Here is a 10,247-nt window from a genome sequence, read left to right as displayed (position 1 = left end):
CAGAAGCAACAACCTCCAGTAGGGAAGCCTTGGGGTTTTCGGCCCACTGCTCTCATCCCTTGGTCCGTTGCTCTGTTCGAGTAGGTGTACCTTCTTTGTCCCAGAAGTTCTGCTCGTCCTTGTGTTTCGCTTGCTCAGAGTGTGCCTTTAGGTGTTGTCTTTCATTCGTGGGAGGAGAGCTAATTGGAATCATCTGTATGCACTTAGGGTAAAATGCCTGACTTTGCCTGACCCGATTAACGGGACATGTCCAGTACGATGTGAGAGAGTTAGTCTGGTTGCTCCCAGTCACCCTCTTCCTCGGCCCAGTGTTTGTGTAAAAAGGTGTGGGGGGGTTGGGACTTCGGAAAATCCTAGAGAATAGAATGGGGTAGATTAACAAAAAAGCGAGGAACACGCATCTCACCATCGGCTATCTCACCCCCCTCCCCGAAGGCCCCTCACCGAGTTGATCCTCCTGCACTGGTCTACCCCCAAGAACTGGATCGAAAAGCGATGGCTGTGTCCTGGCCCCCTGGATAACAAGTCCTGAGGACTAGCGGGTGAGATACCCTTTGGTTTCTCGCCCCAATATACCCAAGAAATAAGCAGAAGGAGATACCAGAGTGAGACATTTGGGAAACAAGAGCTAGTGGGGTCACAAGGGTAAATTGTACATATAAAAGAGCACTTAGGGAAGAGGTGAATGATAAGTATTTGAGAATCAATCACCGACCAAGAGAGAAGGATAATATATCAGAGAACGTTGAGTCATCTAAGACTGATGGAACGTATCTTACTAGGACCAAGAAACCACCTAAGAGAGGGGAATAACAGAAATGAATTCAACAAGTCACAAGAGACTATTACGTATGGCCTACTTAAGAGAGCATTAAAATCCAGAAAGCATCTGGGCTAATACACAGCATTTAGGAGAAGGGAGTCATTCTCCTGACCTTAGTTGGTTATTATAGTGGTAGGGTCAGCTTGGTTAGATTTTGACATGGGGCCGAATTATTTGGACTATCACTCACGATTGAGGAGCACCTGAGTTAGTAAAATAGGCAGGGAACACCCCATAGACCTTATTCTATTCTTTAATAAAGTAGTTGGTAAAATGTCCATACAGAGTCCACATCCACCTTCTGACCCGCCACAGCTTGGTAACTTCCCCCTTACCTGCTGCCAGGCACAGGTGAGTTCCTGCGCCTGGTCAGTCCTCTGCTTGATGCACACTGCGGGAAAGAAACAGAAGCAGGGGTGGTGAGCTGCCAGCCCGACAGCCACATTTTACCTGTGCCTGGCAGCATAGCGAGTCCCCGTCCTGGACCAAAGATCTGCCTCTCCCCACTGTGCAGTGTCGGAGACACAGCTGTGCGGTACTGAGAAAAAACAGGACTAAGTGGGGCTCCAGCCCTACATACTTGGTCAGTGACCTATGCGCTGCACACAGTGGTAAAGACGCAGATGTCTACACAGAAAGGGCTACATTGTGTGCTGATTTCCTCAACCACACATCCTCACCAAGCAGGGAGCCTGAGAGAACTCAAGTCCAATGCTTACCCTTTCCCCTCGATCACATGCAGGGGGGCGGACACACAGAGGCCCCCAAATGTGCCCCTCAAAGCCCAGTAGATAGAGGATGCGTCCATTTACAGAGGACAGGAACATTTTTACTTGTGATTATTGATGAAAGTGGGTATTATACCTCCTGGGCAGAGGGGCAGAATACCTAATTGGACAGACGGCGACTGTCAACATGTCCTCCGTTGCGCTTCTCGCTGCACTGGAATACCTGTTAGGTATTCCAACTCTGAGGTTGCTTGGAGGGGTCCTCAATGTCTTCTGTGGCGTTGGTTTGGTCTGGAGGACGGGCCGCGTGGAAAGACCCCTTAAGGTGAACCAGTGTAGTATCATCACCTGGCCCACAAGAAGGCAATCTCCCAACACCACGCACCTTATTTCATCCGTGTTTAATGTGGCGTTTGGACTGTGCAGACACTGAGAGCGGGTGACGAGATGATGGCTCTCCAGAAGTCTGAGCTGTGGATCTAGGTGGAGTAAGAGGAGCCAGGAAAAAACAGAGCGTGGGTGAGGGTGACCTGAAATGAGAAAGAGGAAGCAGAAGGCCCAGGAGAAAAACAGGGCTGATAGGGCAAGGAGGAAGAATGGCCAAAAGCTAAGCAAGGGAAGAAATGAGACAAGGACAGGTAGCAACATGGGAGAGGAGTGAGGGGAGCCCCCACAAAAAGGACAAGGCACAGCAATATGAGGAGAGCGCCAGGTAGCCGCCTTGTAACTCGAGGACTGAGTGAAACACTGATGCTTTTACAAGCATATGTGTGAAAATTAGGCTCAATCTTACGTCCTGTGTTGTCACAGGCAACTGTCAACATAAGAGACTGCGTGTGTGGGGAACCAGGAAGATGGTTCTATGTGCACGCACACCATCCCCAAAATGGCAGTGCCTTTTGGGGATCACACTCTGCTGGCAGGTGTGGGCAGAATGAAGCTGCTTGTTCGCATTCACCGCCCAACTGCCATGCAGGATAGCGTTGCCAACTCCAGGTGACGACACAGTGTCCATGTAATGTGGACGCCACGACACAATGGAGACTGGGCCTCAAAACTAAGAACTGGGACATGGACGTAATGCACTATTCAATACCACTTTACATTAAATTACCATTAAATTGGGTAGTAGTAACACCCAGGATTAAGTCGATGGTACACGCAGGTGGACACTGTCCCCCCTGTTTATTTTAGAGGTTGTGTGTAAAATCAAAAATATTCACTGTCTTTTCTGAATGTATGCTGACCTCAAATCACAGTCGCCAGGTTCGCAGGCTGGACACTTCACTACTGCACCATATAATCTGATGAGAAATAACACACAACTAAAGTTGAAATGGAACATTTCAGGACTGCATGTTCCAGGGAAAACATTGTTATTGTTCTTGACATTTAAAACATGCACACCTTTTATTGTCTTCAAAACACAATTAGAAGAAAATACCCTCTCTTGGTTTTTTGTGTTTCTTGATTTTATGAAAGACAAATGCCATTGGTCCTGGCAAATTATGCAAAGCCAATTGAATGAAATGTGCATATTTCTCCTTAATATGCTCATTTCTGATGATGTCACATCTCATTCCGTATGTTAATGAGTCCCCCTGCTTTTTTTTAAAGACTTGGCCCCTGAATAACAGTTAACACAGTCCTTTGATTAGGGAGATATTTTCTATAAAGCACTAGATCAAAAGATAGTACTACGGTTGTTACCTTGAAATAATGGAGAAGGGTTAGGTGGGACTTTAAGGAAGATGCTGAACTGTCTTGTTGGAGTTTTAATATGTAAGTTTGGCTCAGTGCAATTCATGGGGCGCTATGTGTTGGACCCATTGCCGTTCTTATTGTGGCATGGCATATTTTTCTGGGCATCTATGATAAAGAAATGCTAATTGTTAACCTGAATGCTGTTTTGTTCGTTCGGACTCCCTCCCTAACTTCGGTCACTCTGGCATATTTGTCAGAATTGTTTGACTCACTAACATAAGGGGTGGATGGAGGCATGTGTGCAGCCAATAAGGGAAATATTTACTTACTGGTATTGTATGCTTTACTGGCGCTGAGGGAAAAGTCAACGTGAAGAGTATTCTTACATGTGGTGTGGGGGTTGGGCAAGCATTTGTGCAGCAACCAATAACAAGTATTCTTCCAGTGGTAGGAGATTTTTACTGCCTTTAAGGGCAAAGCCAACAAGAGAATGTTCATTCATGGGGATACAGGTGTATACTGGCTTTGATGCTGGAAAGGCATCGGAGGGACAGGGTCTCTGTATCCTTGTCCTTTACTGCCTTTTATCGTGTGTTCTGTCGTGTTTTCCGCGCTGGAGTTTCACAGATCTGGGCTTTACACAGATAGTCCAAGCCCCTACCCATAACCTGGGACATACCCTGGATTGGGTAGCGGCCATCAATAGTCTTTATCATGACGTATCGGTATCACCCTGTCCTTGGTCGGACCAGGATGCTGTTCACTTTTCGATTACTATACCTTTCGTCACTAAAGTCCAGTCAGTCCGCTCTGAAGCGATCTCATATCGCAATACTAAATCCCTAACTCTGGACAAAACAGAAGCTCTCACAACTAAGACCCTGCATATTCTGGACACAGATGATACTGACGTTCTTGTGAAGAAAATTAGCTCTAACCTCAAATTAGTGGCTGATCTCTTGCACCTATTAAAAATAAAAATAAACCATCAGAAAGGAAAATAACTAACCCTTGGTTCTTCCCCGAACTCCAAACCTTTAAACTGCCTCCCTAAAATGATTTTATATCTGGAAAAACAATCAATCTCCGATAGCATTATCCAACTATAAAGAAGCCTCTAACACCTATAAAAGAGCCATTACCGAAGCGAAGAAATAGCACCTGGACGCCAGAATCCTACAGGCAACCTCTAATTCTAGGGAACTATTTAAAATCCTGAAAGAACAAGAGGTTGTCCCAGAACTTGCAGCATCTTCGATCACTAAAAATGACGATTGGTGTCTGGATATCTAGAATGCCATGGTAAATAAACTGGATGGTATTCGAGAATCCATAGCCATAAAAAATAGTGCATTTGACACTCAGGGCACTCACCTAGTAGGCAATTCCTTTATTAGGGATCCAGACATCCCCATCTTTGACTTCGTACCCATATCTGAGGAGGAGTTAGCATCCATTATCAATAAACTGAAAGCCACTAACTGCACAGGGGATCCATGTGCATCTACTATTATCAAAACATGCCCCCGACTCTGGTACAGGCCATATGCAAATTCGTCAATGCCTCACTCCGAAATTGTACAGTTCCAGATGATATGAAGCAAGCTTGGGTTACTCCATTATTAAAAAAAACCAACTTGGATCAGAACGTACCCACTAACTATAGGCCGATAACCAATACTCCTTTTTTATTAAAGATATTGGATCGGGTTGCTTATATCCAAATGGCTCAATACCTTAACTCCTACCCTATCCTCAACCCTTTTCAGTCAGGGTTCAGACAAGGCTTCGGCAACGAGACCTCTCTAATGGACCTTAAGTCTCAACTACTCCAGAGATTGAATACTCAGAAGATCTCTCTCCTAATCTCTTTGGACTAATCGGCAGCGTTTGACCTTGTCGATCACATCATACTGGCAGACAGGCTCATGTCGGTAGCTAATTGTTCGCGGGCCGCCACTAATTAGCTGCTCTCCTTCTTATCCAACAGATCCATTAGGGTATGTGCCAACAATGCAAAAGCATCGGCAATTCAGATACTTTTTGGAGTGCCACAAGGAGCTAGCCTGTCAACGTGCATATATAATTTCTTCATGGCCCCTTTCTTTGCCCACCTTGCTCAGGAGGGCATACTTTTTTCTACCTATGCTGATGACACACAATGTGTCACCCCTCTTACGGGCCAGCATGACCAGGACGAAAGAGAACTTAACCACCTATTTACCATCATTGAACAATGGATGATGCTGAACAATCACGCACTTAACCGTGGAAAGACGGAACTTATGGTGGTGGGATCTGATAGCATTTTAGCCAAACTTGACCCAGCCTACAAATATTTTCAGGTGGGAGATGCTCAAATTCCCACTCTCCCGAAGGTAAAGATTTTGGGAGTGGTTCTGGACCAATCGTTCAACATGAAGTCTCACGTGGCCAGCACTGTTGTGTCCTCTGCCACCTATTACATTAAATTGTTGACCCATCTACGACCATTTATTTCTCAGCCTAACGCAGAGTCTATTGCTCGAGCTATTATAGGATCTAAATTAGATGACTGCTGCAGCTTATTAACAGGTTCTAATAAAAAGACCATTAGCCGTCTCCAGGTGGTTCAAAATGGAGTGGTCAGAGTGGTATCTGGACTGGCTTTTAGGGCACATGTATCTGAGGCTTGTCGAGCACTACACTGGCTGCCCGTGGAGTCACGAATGTCCTTTAGAATCATGGTGATTACCTTTAAATGTCTCAAGGGCACTATGCCCACCTACCTACAAAGGTACATAGGAATAAAACCTTGCCTTAGAAACCTTTGTTCCAATAACCAGAACCTGCTTCACCAGCCCAAATTTAAAACTCAAAAAGCACAATGGGGCGCATACGCCTTTGCAGCTCCGGCACTCTGGAATGCACTGCCAGATCAGCTGTGAAGCTCTGTAGACCTGAGTAACTTCAAGAAGGCTCTTAAAACCTTCCTTTTTAAATAGCAGGCTTTGAATCTCTTAGCACTCTCTTTTCCCTGCTCTGGAGATACTTAGGGATCTCCCGGTTATTCCATGTCTTCTATCTGTTTTGTCTGCGCCCTCACACCCATGGGTCTATGGCTGCGCAATAGAAATGTAATAAAGTAAACTAAAGTAAAGTAAAGTGGGACTCCTGGCGGAGCAGCTCTCTCCTTTGGTTTTGGTGAACAGACCCATGGGATACCCTTATGGCACCTTTTTGGGCACCTGTGTGTGGCCCACAGAGCAGGGTACGGGCTGGTGGCAGCTCCGTGCTGAATTGACTGGTGCCCTGAGCGTCTTCCATTTTGGGATGCCCAGGCCCTGTCATTGGAATCAGTAGATTCCTGATAGAGAAAAGATGGCCCCCGTGGCCTCTTGCCTTCCATCGCCTGTTACCTTGATCTTCCCGAAGTCCCAGGAAGCCCTGACTCTGTCCCTTACTCCTGCCTGGCTGTTGGGTGGAAGTTCCATATATGGTAGTGTGGGGAAGTGCTGACCAGACTGGCTGGAGCCTTCCCAACGACCGTATGTTGTGGGTACCCCTGTGGATGGGACATGGGTGGATGGAGTGTGTAACAAATATGCATTCTGTGTTGTGGGTGTCTAGTATCTGGTGTTTGACACAATGACTGAGACAGCCCTGCCTGAAACCGGTATGAATGCAGTGTGGAGTGTTGAATGGCTGGGTACTTGTCCCAATACACATAACTTGTTGTGAGTGTCTGGAGAGAAGTGAATGGCCTGAATGCACTGTGTGCCTGATTGGCTGCCTGCCTGCATAAATGCCCTTTGCCGTGATTGGATGCTTGAGTATGACCCAGCGGAATGAATGGGCGATCAACAGTATATCTGGGGACCTCTCACTGCTAGGAATCGTGTTCAGAAGCTGAAGTCCACTATGACGAGTAACTGGAGTGAAACTGAAGCTTGACCTTGAAGCCCTGCTGGACGAGAAGAATTGCTGTTGCTCTCCTTCTCAATCTGAAAGCTGCTGTGTCTCCAAGGACTGACCCAGAGAGGACCTGGTAAGGCGCCCTCTTCCCAATCTATGAGGGACCATCGTGCACCAGCTGACCTTTGCCAAAGCTCCCTGGTAGATAGACCTTCGACAGGCTGCCGACCCGAGATGGGGACTGCTGCGGAATCCCTAGGAAAAGCGCCCGGACTGTTGTCCGCCACTGTCGACGACCGCCGTCACCGACCAGAGCCGCCGTGCTCCCGTTTGCCTAAGAACTTTCAAATCCAAGGATGCTCTCGTCCGCATCGTCACTGCTGTATCTCGCTAGAGAAGGCCTGAACGTTGATGCGTCAAGGAGAATCCGCCGGTGGGTTTCCCGTCACCCAAAGACCACAAAGATGCTGACGACTCGACGCCCTTGCTGGGCCACAGTTCTTCAAACTCTTTGCGGACCAGAACTATCGACACAGAGGTGCCCCGCACCCCTCTTCCTTGCAGGACGTTTACGCTTCCCCGTCAACGAGCACCGCTAGGAACAAAGCTGCCACCTAACTGTCGTAGCTCACCCTGTTCTCCGTCGGAAATTTGATGACCCGTGACTCCTGCCTTAAAGGGAGGACACTCAAGAAGGGCCGTCGATTCCCCGATGAGGAACGCTACAACGCCAGGTACTTTGGGGTTGCAGAACTATTGGGAAGTCTCTTGTGAACAATATATGGACTGGGCATGTATCTTTATTCTGCAGGTTGCCCAGGTGGGGGGATCTCCACACAGAGCTGTGTTTAACGGTAGTGACCAGTATTTTTGCCAATTGTTCTTATCAACTGCTTTCCTCTTTTCTCTACTGTTGGTTTCCTTTACAACTTGATTTGTGTGCCATTTAACCATACAGTTGATGCACTTTAAAGAGATCTAATAGTAATTGTGGTACCAGGTAGAACTGTATATATTTGGCATTATGTCCACACTGGACATTAAGCCTGACTCGAGTACCTTACCGCACAGCCCCACAGTTGGTCTTAAGGCTGCTTTGATCAACACTAGGTCACTCACGGCTCACGCGCTCGACATGGCTGACCTTATCACTTCTCATGACCTGGACTTCATAGCCATTACTGAAACCTGGCTCCACGCTGCCTAAGGACCTCTGCTATCCCTAGCTATCCCTGAAGGCTACACGATCATTAGATGTGACCGTAACACGGACCAAACTAAAGGAGGCGGTGTGGCCATTATCCACAAAACCTCAATTAATCTCCGCCTCACCACTCCATGCCAAATCACCTCAGCAGAATTACTCATAGTCAAGTTAGCCATCACCCCCAACCGAACCATTACACTCCATATCATATACAGACCTCCTGGCCCACTATCCACGTTTGCTGAGGACCTCTCCCACATCCTTGCTGACAATACTAAGACCAAGTCGCAAATCATTGTATTAGGTGATTTCAATCTAGGCTACCAAGACCGCAATGACGCCTCTACCCAGGATGTCAACAACCTGCTACTTAACTTAGGTTTCACACAACAGGTCACTATGCCAACTCATTCCAAGGGCAGGACTCTCGACTGGATAGCTGACTTAAATTGTGACACTAATGTCGAATCCATTCAACCATGCGCATGGACCGAACTCCACCTTATCACCTTCAGCATTCCCACTAAAATCATCCATTCCACTCGTAATATTGCGCCCGCCACTAGAATTAAGCGTAATATAACTTGCGCCAAACTACTCCCACTTATCCTCCCCACTTTCAATGATATCTCATCCTCCTGCTCTGACCCTACAGTCTTGGTAGACACGCACAATCAGACAATGCTGAAAGCGCTTGATCTTATCGTGCCCTCCAAACTATGAAAACCTAATCCTCAGGCCCACCTCAACTCCTGGTTCACACCACAGCTGAGAACCTTACGCAAGGAAAAAAGGACCCTTGAAGCACGATGGAAAAGCAATCCAACGGACGCCAACAAAGCTAGTATCGCCTTAGCTACACTAAATTACAAAGAAGCCATACTCACGGCAAAAAAAGAGATGTACAATAAATGCATTGAACTTGCCCAATCTAACAACAAGGAGTTATTTAGAATCTTAAAGGAGCTGGAATCCCCTGCCACTCCCCCTGATACCTCCTTCAAAGACAGCACTTGGTGTGCTAACATTCAAAAGGCCCTCCTTGGAAAAATCTTCACCCGCCAAACTAAAATCAATGATAAAAAAAATAGTTTGCAGTCCAGCCTGCAACACAAACCCCCTCTGGTTAATATCAACCCCAACACTGAATCCTTGAAACCTTTCAGCTTCTCACCTCTCTCCATCATTGAAGTTGAACACATCATCAATAACCTTAAACCCTCCAATTGTCAGGGGGACCCATGCCCTGCTGCCATCACTATTTATCAAGTCATCCAGGCCTGGATGGCTCAGCATGAATTGTGCTTAAATGACGATAAGACGGAGCTCATCATCCTTGGCACCCACCAAAGACTTAGCAAACTTGGCTCATTGTTTAAATCCTTCACCATTGATGGCAACACCATCAAAGTGGCTAAGGATACAAAAACGCTTGGTATATACATCAATTCCACTCTCTCCCTATCCAGACAAACCAACGCAGTATCATCGTCTGCATCACACACCTGCAAGCTCATCACAGCTTGCCGCCCCTTCCTCTCACCAGCCAACTGCACCACACTAGCCAGGACCCTGGTTCTATCCAAAATTGATTATTGCAATGCCCTCTATCTGGGTACCAACCAATGCAATATTAAAAAACTACAAATCACCCAAAATAACGCCATCAGAGCGGCGCTCAATATTCCTAGGAACCTCCACATTTCTCACTCTAGACGAAGTCTTTGCTGGCTCTCAGTCTCCAAAAGAGTCTCCCTCAAAGTACTCGCGCTCACACAGAAAAGCCTTGCCAATCAAGCCCCTAGCTACCTAGCCAGTAGATTTGCACTACACACCACTGCGAGGCCACTCAGAAGTGCCCAAACTAACTGCCTCTCTATCCCGCGCTTCT

The sequence above is a fragment of the Ambystoma mexicanum genome, chromosome 1q (genome assembly GCF_040938575.1).
Source record: "Ambystoma mexicanum isolate Mex_15411 chromosome 1q, UKY_AmexF1_1, whole genome shotgun sequence".
Taxonomy (NCBI): Eukaryota; Metazoa; Chordata; class Amphibia; order Caudata; family Ambystomatidae; genus Ambystoma; species Ambystoma mexicanum.
This window is presented reverse-complemented; position numbering follows the sequence as displayed.